This window comes from Girardinichthys multiradiatus, chromosome 24 (genome assembly GCF_021462225.1).
Source record: "Girardinichthys multiradiatus isolate DD_20200921_A chromosome 24, DD_fGirMul_XY1, whole genome shotgun sequence".
In the NCBI taxonomy this organism is placed as follows: Eukaryota; Metazoa; Chordata; class Actinopteri; order Cyprinodontiformes; family Goodeidae; genus Girardinichthys; species Girardinichthys multiradiatus.
Genome location: NC_061816.1, coordinates 26,393,288 through 26,402,417, shown reverse-complemented (window position 1 = coordinate 26,402,417; position 9,130 = coordinate 26,393,288). Strand labels below are relative to the sequence as shown.

At 40.6% G+C, this 9,130-nt stretch overlaps 1 long non-coding RNA gene across 1 annotated transcript; it reads left to right on the top strand.

Moving 5' to 3' along the window:
* The first annotated feature begins 4,183 nt into the window (after positions 1 to 4,183).
* On the top strand, positions 4,184 to 8,663 carry LOC124861911. The gene is made up of 3 exons (XR_007036791.1): positions 4,184 to 4,426; positions 5,571 to 5,687; positions 8,210 to 8,663. It is a non-coding gene; the product is annotated as an uncharacterized LOC124861911 (long non-coding RNA).
* The last annotated feature ends 467 nt before the right edge of the window (positions 8,664 to 9,130 follow it).

Below are 9,130 nucleotides of genomic sequence, written 5' to 3'. Positions count from 1 at the left end.
TGGATCTATGACCTTTCCCCCCGGCGGGTTTCCCTACGTTTACCTGTAAGCTGCACAATCAGTTCTGGTGCGTTGTCTGAGGTCCAGTTTGTAACTCTGCTCTTCTCCCGCAGCCAAACGGTTCCAGTCTTGTTTCCCGTTCCCAGGATCATTTGTTTAAATGAACATATTCACTAATCTCATCTGTCTCTGGTTGTTCTCTGCATGTGGGTCAGGTCGGCAGTTAACATTACGACACCCAGTGTCTGAGTGACCTCCGTGAACAGAAACCCGCTGTTGGAGCAGTCAAGACAGGGAAGCCATATGACCCAAAAAAGAACAGTCTTTCCCTGTTCTGCAATTATGGCGGTTCTGGTTAGAAACTGATCCTCCTTTAAATGTTCCCATTTTTATCCTCTGTAAAAGTTCCCTTTAATTAAGTCAGGTATTAAATGTAACCATAATCCGCTAATAATATCTGAACTTTGTATTTGGTTCTATTTGGAATTTCCTTCATGACTTAATTAGGGAATTTACTAATTTGTTCATTATTGACTCTTTACTCTTTCAAGGTGATTATTGATACACCTGAGATTAAAAGGATAAATGACAGATTTTTTTTAACTGACTGTTATATAAACTTAAATAGCTTCGTTTAATTGCCTCATGAGTCTTTATCAGTTATGTTTATCATTCACTGTCTGCCTAACATATTCTACCAGTGAGAGTATATAAAAAGCACCAACAGGAACAGGAGAGTTGTGAGGATTAGTTCTAGTTCATGCTGACAAGATAAAGAGATGTCATGGCCTTTGGAAAAACCTTTAAAATCTTTCTCATCTACAGCAGGTTCTAACTGGTGATAGATTAAGAATGGGAAAATGAGCACGGATGTGTGTAATAGTCACCCAAGTTAATCTGGTGCCCACAGACACCGCTGTTGCTATTATTTTTCTGCTTCTTAGCACAAAAATAATTACTTAGTAGAACACAATATTGTTCTATGTTTGACACTGTTGTGACTGCGTCGGTTTGAGTTGCTGGTGTGAAATAGTAGAGACATTTTATAATGCTTTTTATTTTCACACATTTACCCAACAGTGACATGGTTTCTGCAACCAACTAACTCTTTAGAAGGTAAGGTGTAACAGCAACTAGCATTAGATACTTTAATTATATTTAAGTGTTAAAGTTCTCATTAGTCTCATGAAAAATATATAATATATGCTTACAGTCAGAAATTCCAGGATCAAGAGACAAGTTGGTGTTCAATTGCAGTTAGTTTTTTCTCTATTAGTCTCTCTGAGATGATGGCGACTGTGGCTCAGTAGGAAGAGTAGTCGTCTTGCAATCAGAAAGTTGTGGGTTCAATTCCAGCTTCCTCCTGCCATAGGTCAATGTGCCCCTGGGCAAGGCACTTAACCTCAAGTTGCCTACCAATCTGTATTGTAAATATGAATCTGCAAATATTATTTAATATTTTAATATTAATATTTTACCAAATAATATTTTGGTCTGTTAAGGGTTGTCCTGTGAATACCAGCCCAGTAAGGCGATGGTATTAGGACAGAATAGAAAGGTGTGAGACGAGCTCTGACTTTATTGAACAGCAAAACTGCACATACAGGTCCTTCTCAAAATATTAGCATATTGTGATAAAGTTCATTATTTTCCATAATGTCATGATGAAAATTTAACATTCATATATTTTAGATTCATTGCACACTAACTGAAATATTTCAGGTCTTTTATTGTTTTAATACGGATGATTTTGGCATACAGCTCATGAAAACCCAAAATTCCTATCTCACAAAATTAGCATATCATTAAAAGGGTCTCTAAACGAGCTATGAACCTAATCATCTGAATCAACGAGTTAACTCTAAACACCTGCAAAAGATTCCTGAGGCCTTTAAAACTCCCAGCCTGGTTCATCACTCAAAACCCCAATCATGGGTAAGACTGCCGACCTGACTGCTGTCCAGAAGGCCACTATTGACACCCTCAAGCAAGAGGGTAAGACACAGAAAGACATTTCTGAACGAATAGGCTGTTCCCAGAGTGCTGTATCAAGGCACCTCAGTGGGAAGTCTGTGGGAAGGAAAAAGTGTAGCAGAAAACGCTGCACAACGAGAAGAGGTGACCGGAGCCTGAGGAAGATTGTGGAGAAGGGCCGATTCCAGACCTTGGGGGACCTGCGGAAGCAGTGGACTGAGTCTGGAGTAGAAACATCCAGAGCCACTGTGCACAGGTGTGTGCAGGAAATGGGCTACAGGTGCCGCATTCCCCAGGTCAAGCCACTTTTGAACCAGAAACAGCAGCAGAAGCGCCTGACCTGGGCTACAGAGAAGCAGACTGTTGCTCAGTGGTCCAAAGTACTTTTTTCGGATGAAAGCAAATTCTGCATGTCATTCGGAAATCAAGGTGCCAGAATCTGGAGGAAGACTGGGGAGAAGGAAATGCCAAAATGCCAGAAGTCCAGTGTCAAGTACCCACAAGTCAGTGATGGTCTGGGGTGCCGTGTCACAGAATCTTGTTGGTCCACTGTGTTTTATCAAGGGCAGGGTCAATGCAGCTAGCTATCAGGAGATTTTGGAGCACTTCATGCTTCCATCTGCTGAAAAGCTTTATGGAGATGAAGATTTTATTTTTCAGCACGACCTGGCACCTGCTCACAGTGCCAAAACCACTGGTAAATGGTTTACTGACCATGGTATCACTGCTCAATTGGCCTGCCAACTCTCCTGACCTGAACCCCATAGAGAATCTGTGGGATATTGTGAAGAGAACGTTGAGAGACTCAAGACCCAACACTCTGGATGAGCTAAAGGCCGCTATCGAAGCATCCTGGGCCTCCATAAGACCTCAGCAGTACCATAGGCTGATTGCCTCCATGCCACGCCACATTGAAGCAGTTATTTCTGCAAAAGGATTCCCGACCAAGTATTGAGAGCATAACTGTACATGATTATTTGAAGGTTGACGTTTTTTGTATTAAAAACACTTTTCTTTTATTGGTCGGATGAAATATGCTAATTTTGTGAGATAGGAATTTTGGGTTTTCATGAGCTGTATGCAAAAATCATCCGTATTAAGACAATAAAATACCTGAAATATTTCAGTTAGTGTGCAATGAATCTAACATATATGAATGTAAAATTTTCATCATGACATTATGGAAAATAATGAACTTTATCACAATATGCTAATATTTTGAGAAGGACCTGTATATGGAATGAATTCACACAATTTCTTAAAATACAAGAATTTATTAACAAAAATAAGTCAACTCAAAGTCAAACATATTTCAATCAACAAACTCTTTACTTTGCTAAAACAATCCAACTAAACTACCAAGCAGAATTAAAGAATAATGAAGACTAATGGGCTATGTACAATATAAACAAGTTGATTAAAGATGATTGATAATTATGACCAAAAAGAGTGATGCAACATTACCATGCAATGTTTATGTTTGAGAACCAAGGATTATCTTGAAGAATCTGGAAATGAAGTTAAGTTAGTCTTGGAACCAACTTAGACAATAATCAGCAACATTTAGACAACCATTCACAATGTAAGATCAGATAAAATATTATTTTAATAAAATAATGTTTTAAATAATGATCTGCTGAATAAAACCAACCTCCTGGATGACTAATTCTCAACGGTGTCTAATTAACTGCCTTTATTTATTAAAATAATATTTGAAGAAATATTATTGAGTATTTTGGAAAAGAGCCAAATCTTTCTGGAGAAATGGGGCTTAATGGTGTTTACTTAGTTATCAAATCTAGTAAATGATGTTCAGGGACTATTATTCACTAGCTTGAAAACTAACAACCTTTCTGTTGACTAGCCTTAATGCTAACACACGTGTTCTTACCGTTAGCAGTTAAGCTAGCAAGAAGCGGATAGTTTAGCACCAGAATCAACACATACCTTTAAAATACCAGGATTAATGAGAGGGTTAAAATGCATAAGCGCGTTATGAGCAATGTTCTGGTTAAAACCACCCTTTAAATAAAAGTTTATCTTAACTTTAAAACATACAAAGAACCCGGAACCGGCGCGTGCCGTAGCTAGCCTACTAGCGCTAAAGATAGCTAGGTTCGACTAAACAAACTTCATAGAATGAATACGTTCAGATTATTTCATCCTAACTGTTAATCTGCCCAAACCTAACCTCTGACCATGGTGAGTAAACGTTGTCCAAGGGCGATGAAGTTCGAATAAACGTCCACAGTCAACAAGCGGTTGGCTTTCAGCTAACCTCTGCGTTCGCTCTGCAATAGCGTTAGCTCCGGAGGGCTGGGCGGCTGTTCGGTACCGTAACATGGTGGTGCAAGCCGTAGTCCGTCCTTGCGGCTCGGCTTGTAGAAACAGCTTCTCCACCGCGATCTCTCCTCGATACAGTTTTGCTTCTGTGGGGCCTCGAAGAGAAAATGTAAGCAACTCTTACACCTTCATTTCCCCGTTCATGAATGAAAATACCGGATACACAGACAGTATTTCATTCTACTTAACTTTGCATATGATCGATGATCGTATGGCTTCCTTGGATCCAGTTGAATTTATGTCTTTTTGCCAGCAAAAGACATTAGCGCGCTTTCCTCTCCTATCCGGTTCTTATGGAAGGCCGCGTGGAAGAGAAAGATTTGTGGAAAGGTGAGGGCTTTTATTTGGGTAATGGCGTCACAGGAAGTCCACAGTTACCCCCTTTCCTGGCTGTGCTGGAAGAAGGTTAATACACTTTATTTTGAAAAGTTCCAGGAAAGTATGTACCGGAGTTTTAGTGTTGAAACCCATGGCTGTGGTCCCAACATCTGCATATCGGTGTATGAATGTGTGAGCGTTAGTGAGTGCAATTGGGTGAATGTGGCTCTAGTGTAAAGCGCTGTATGACTGGAAAAGCGCTATATAAGTTCAGTCCATTTACCATTAAACGCTGAGCTAAAGTCAATGTGCAGGAGTCTGGCATAGACCAGATGGGGGAAGAGTGCAGGGTGATGGATATTGTATCCTGAGTGGAGTGGTTGGAATGATTGGCAAACTGTAGCGGGTCAAAAGATACAGGACAATTGGCTGTGAAATTTGTTTTGATGAGCCGTTCGAAGCGTTAAATCACAATTGAAGTCAGTGCAACAGGACAGTAGTAGTTGGTGGATGTCTTAAAGCATCTGGGTATGGTGGCCTAGCTGGGGGAGATGTGATATCAGTAAGGAACCTCTGCCAGCTCACCAGCGCAGTCTCTGAGCACACGTCCCGATATGTCATCCAGACCTGCTGCTTTACTCTAATTAACTTTAGCTAGGATCCTCTGGGTGTCTACTGTGCTTATAATAATAGCCGGCCCCGCAGATACAGGAGGAGAACCCACCTCTCCTCTATTTTTGGGGTTAGATATCTCAAAGTGTGTAAAAAAAGTTGTTATGCCTGTCCAGAAAAGAAGCCTCATCATTGACAACATCCAGCCTCGGCTTGTAATTTGTCAGTGTTTGCACACCCTGTCACATTTGTCTGATGATTCACAGATAAGTCCCTGTGTTTTTGATGCCTTGGTGAGTTTTGCTGTCTTAATTCCCTTGCAGACCTGGCCAGTTGGAGACCAGTCACGTCCCCTGCCCTGAAAGCTACATCTCTGGCTGTCAGCAGTGAGCGCACCTCTGTGGTTATCCAGGGCTATCCAGGGTTTCACGTCGGTGAAGGTCTTAACATTTTTTGTGCACATAGCAAAGTAGCTGGTTACTGTCTCTGCATGCTCCTCAATCAATGAGAAGGCTATAAATAAGTTTCAACATGCATTTTCATTGTTAAATGTAAAAAACAGATCTATTAAAAATGTATTATGATATAAACCCCAAACCAGCTTCAACACATTTACTGAACTAAAAAAGAAACAAGACATTCAAACCTTTAATTTTATTTGAGAAATATCCTTTGATTTGTAATATATGAAGCACAAGCTGATGCTGGAGTGCTGCTTCAAAGAGAATTATAGTTGGCATTAAAATAAATCTTAGAAAGGTTCCAGTCAATCTTCCAGAAATGAAGAGAAATCAGAAGTTTGCCTCCCTGAACAGCTGGAATGTGACAGGACACCAGGGACATGATGAGGGGAAAAAGAAGCAGAGGAATCGAACAGTGTTAATGATGGTATGAAGGTCAAAGGTGATTGGGGACATGAGGAAGAAGAAAAAAGATGAAGAGTTGGAGGTGGAAGAGCAGACATGAGTGAAAAGGCAAGGAGAATGTTGGAGCCATCACAGGGTCCCCACATGGGATGGAAATTATTACTGCACACTATGGTACATCTGCATAAAAAGCACAAAGCAGAAACAAAAAATATTTTGCCAACTTTTGCTCAGTAGGAAGAGTAGTCCTCTTGCAATCAGAAGGTTGTGGGTTCGGCACTTAACTTCAAGTTGCCTACCGATCTGCGTATCGGTGTATGAATGTGTGAGCGTTAGTGAGTGCGATTGGGTGAATGTGGCTCTAGTGTAAAGCGCTTTGAGGGGTCTGTATGACTGGAAAAGCGCTATATAAGTTCAGTCCATTTACCATTTATCAGACACTACTCAGATCAGTCATATAAATACTTAGATACCTGCAGAAAATATGAGTTTATTGGAATGCAATCTGCCTTTGTTTTACAAAGTAAACACATTATTTCATGGAATCACATTGTTGCGCCCCCAGCCATGGATAAAAACATGGAACTCTACACAAACACAGATGCTGGTAGGAAACTGCACCTTTAAATACAGTTTTAATGTACACTTTGTCCATCCCAGGAATAAGGAGTCACAGCTGGAATCCCCATGATAATAATAATCACCTTTACTGGTCATTGCACATGTACATTACAACAAAATTTGTCCTCTGCATTTAGCCCATCCCTTATAGGGGGCAGTGGGCTGCCATTGTGCGGGGAGCATTCTGGGGCTAAAGGTCTTGCTCAGGGACCCAGAGTGGCAATCTGTGGGACACGAACCTGGCCCCTTGTGTCCCCGCCGGAACGCAAACCTCCTGTTCTAACCACTAGGCCTCCACTCCCCTATCATGCATACAGTGTGCACGAAAAGTTTTCAAACTATGCAGGTTTTCCTTTATATGTGTACAACTGGTGTATTTCTGCACTTTTTGACTGCATGTTCTCTTAGAGGCCTCCAGGCCAGCAGGGGGCTTCATGCAGTCACATATATCATATGTGACTGCACAGTGCTAAGCACCTTGAATTTGCTTAAACTCTTTGGCAAGTTACTTAATGATGCTACTGCTAACTCAGGAATATTGCCAAAAATGTTGCATATACCACTTAATTAATGATTAATTAATTAAGTACTATATGTAATTATTGTGAAAAAATATTACAGTCTTCGATATTTTCATGGTTTCATTATTCAATCAATCTTGTTGGCTAGAAGCCAGAAGCCTTAAAGCACATAGTTTTGATGCAAGGCTGCCTATGACAATCAACGAGGCTCATTATCACAGTTCTCAGGGGTCTTCACTGGTTGCTCATTGAAGCTAGAATTGATTATGCTGCCTGCTTGTCTGCATTCCGGGGTCCTCCGTTGCATTAAACCTGACATATTTGGATTTCACAATGGTTTTCACTCTCAATTCAGCAGTTAGGAGCACCAAAGTAACAGTCTGAGGTTTAAAACAGAATAAATTTCCTTCAAAATGCGGAGTAAAGATGTTCTTATCATGTAGACCTGATGTGATACACCTGATAATTTTAGCCATTTTACGTATGAATATATGTGGGGTTGTCCTAATTTTTTCCTCACCAGAAATTGCATTATGTTTGACACTTTAAAGAAAATTTTTATGTATTTTATTCAGTGCTGATTGTTCGGTTGTTTAATTAAAATCTGTTAAAATCATTATTATACGTCCATAAACCCAAATACAGTATGTTAGAAAACACAATGGCTTTTACAGGGTATCCTAATATTTTCATATGGTTGTCAGATCCCAGTGACAGCATTAAATTGTTTTGTGGTTGTAATGTGAAAATGGTTAGGGGTGTGAATACTTTTCCAAGGCAATCAACTTTGAAGGCTGAGGAAACTAAGCTTACTGTTTCATCAGTGTTTTATTTTCTAGTCCAGTCGTTTGAGTCCACCCTCCTCCTCCTTCATTTCTTTATAAGAGTTAGAATAAGGTATTTCTCATGGCTGCTAAATCCATAAACATAGTCTGTTGTCTTTCTCCCATTCAGATGGCATGACTGTTCCAACACATAGCCACAAAGTGGGTGACCTGCCTTGAGCTTCCTCACCGCTGCTGACACCACCAACAACAGCCCAGTCTGAGTATTTCCGTGGTTGACAGGGCTCCGAGTTAATCTGGAAGTCTGAGGTGCAGTGGGTGAGCAAGAACTGTCAGAGTCCAGTCCCCTGTGGTGCCCTGTCCTGCTGACCACCCTTTCAGAAACACAACCCTTCAGCTGCACAAATAGTTGTCTGTCTGTCTGTCAGGTAGTCAGCCACACTGTGATGTGTGGAGGCATCCACCTGCATCTACAGGAGCTTCTCAAACAGTAGTGCAGGTTGAAATATTGTAGATCAAGGCAGACAATCTTTAAAATGCTGCTTGCTTTGATCAGCTGAAGGGAGGTTCGCTAAATGAGGTGAATAATTCCATCTCCATCTCCCAGGGAGATAAGTAACCATGGGGTACATACAAGCGTTCACACGTGTATGTTTCAGGTCATCAAACATATTTTACCAATAAAGATAACCTGAGTAAATACAATATGCAGTTAACTAAGTGAAAAAAGCTATTCTAAGTGTGAAAAAGTAATTGCCCCCTAAGGTTAAGCAGGCAATTACTTAGGTTTTGCTGCCAAGGGTGATTGTCCCACCTAACAACTTCCATCAAGCATTTTTGACAATTGATGAGTCTTCTACATCACTGTCGAGGAATTTTGTCCCACTCATCGTCACAGAGTTGTTTTAATTCATCCACATTTGAGAGCTTTCAAGCACGAACAGTCTGTTTAAGGTCATGTCAAAGCACCTATATTTGATTTAAGTCTAGACTTTGACTAGGCCACTCCCAAATCTTCATTTTGAGATTTTGAGGAGCCATTCAGAGTGGGACTTGGTGGTGTGTTTCAAATAATTTTCCCTATTTCAGA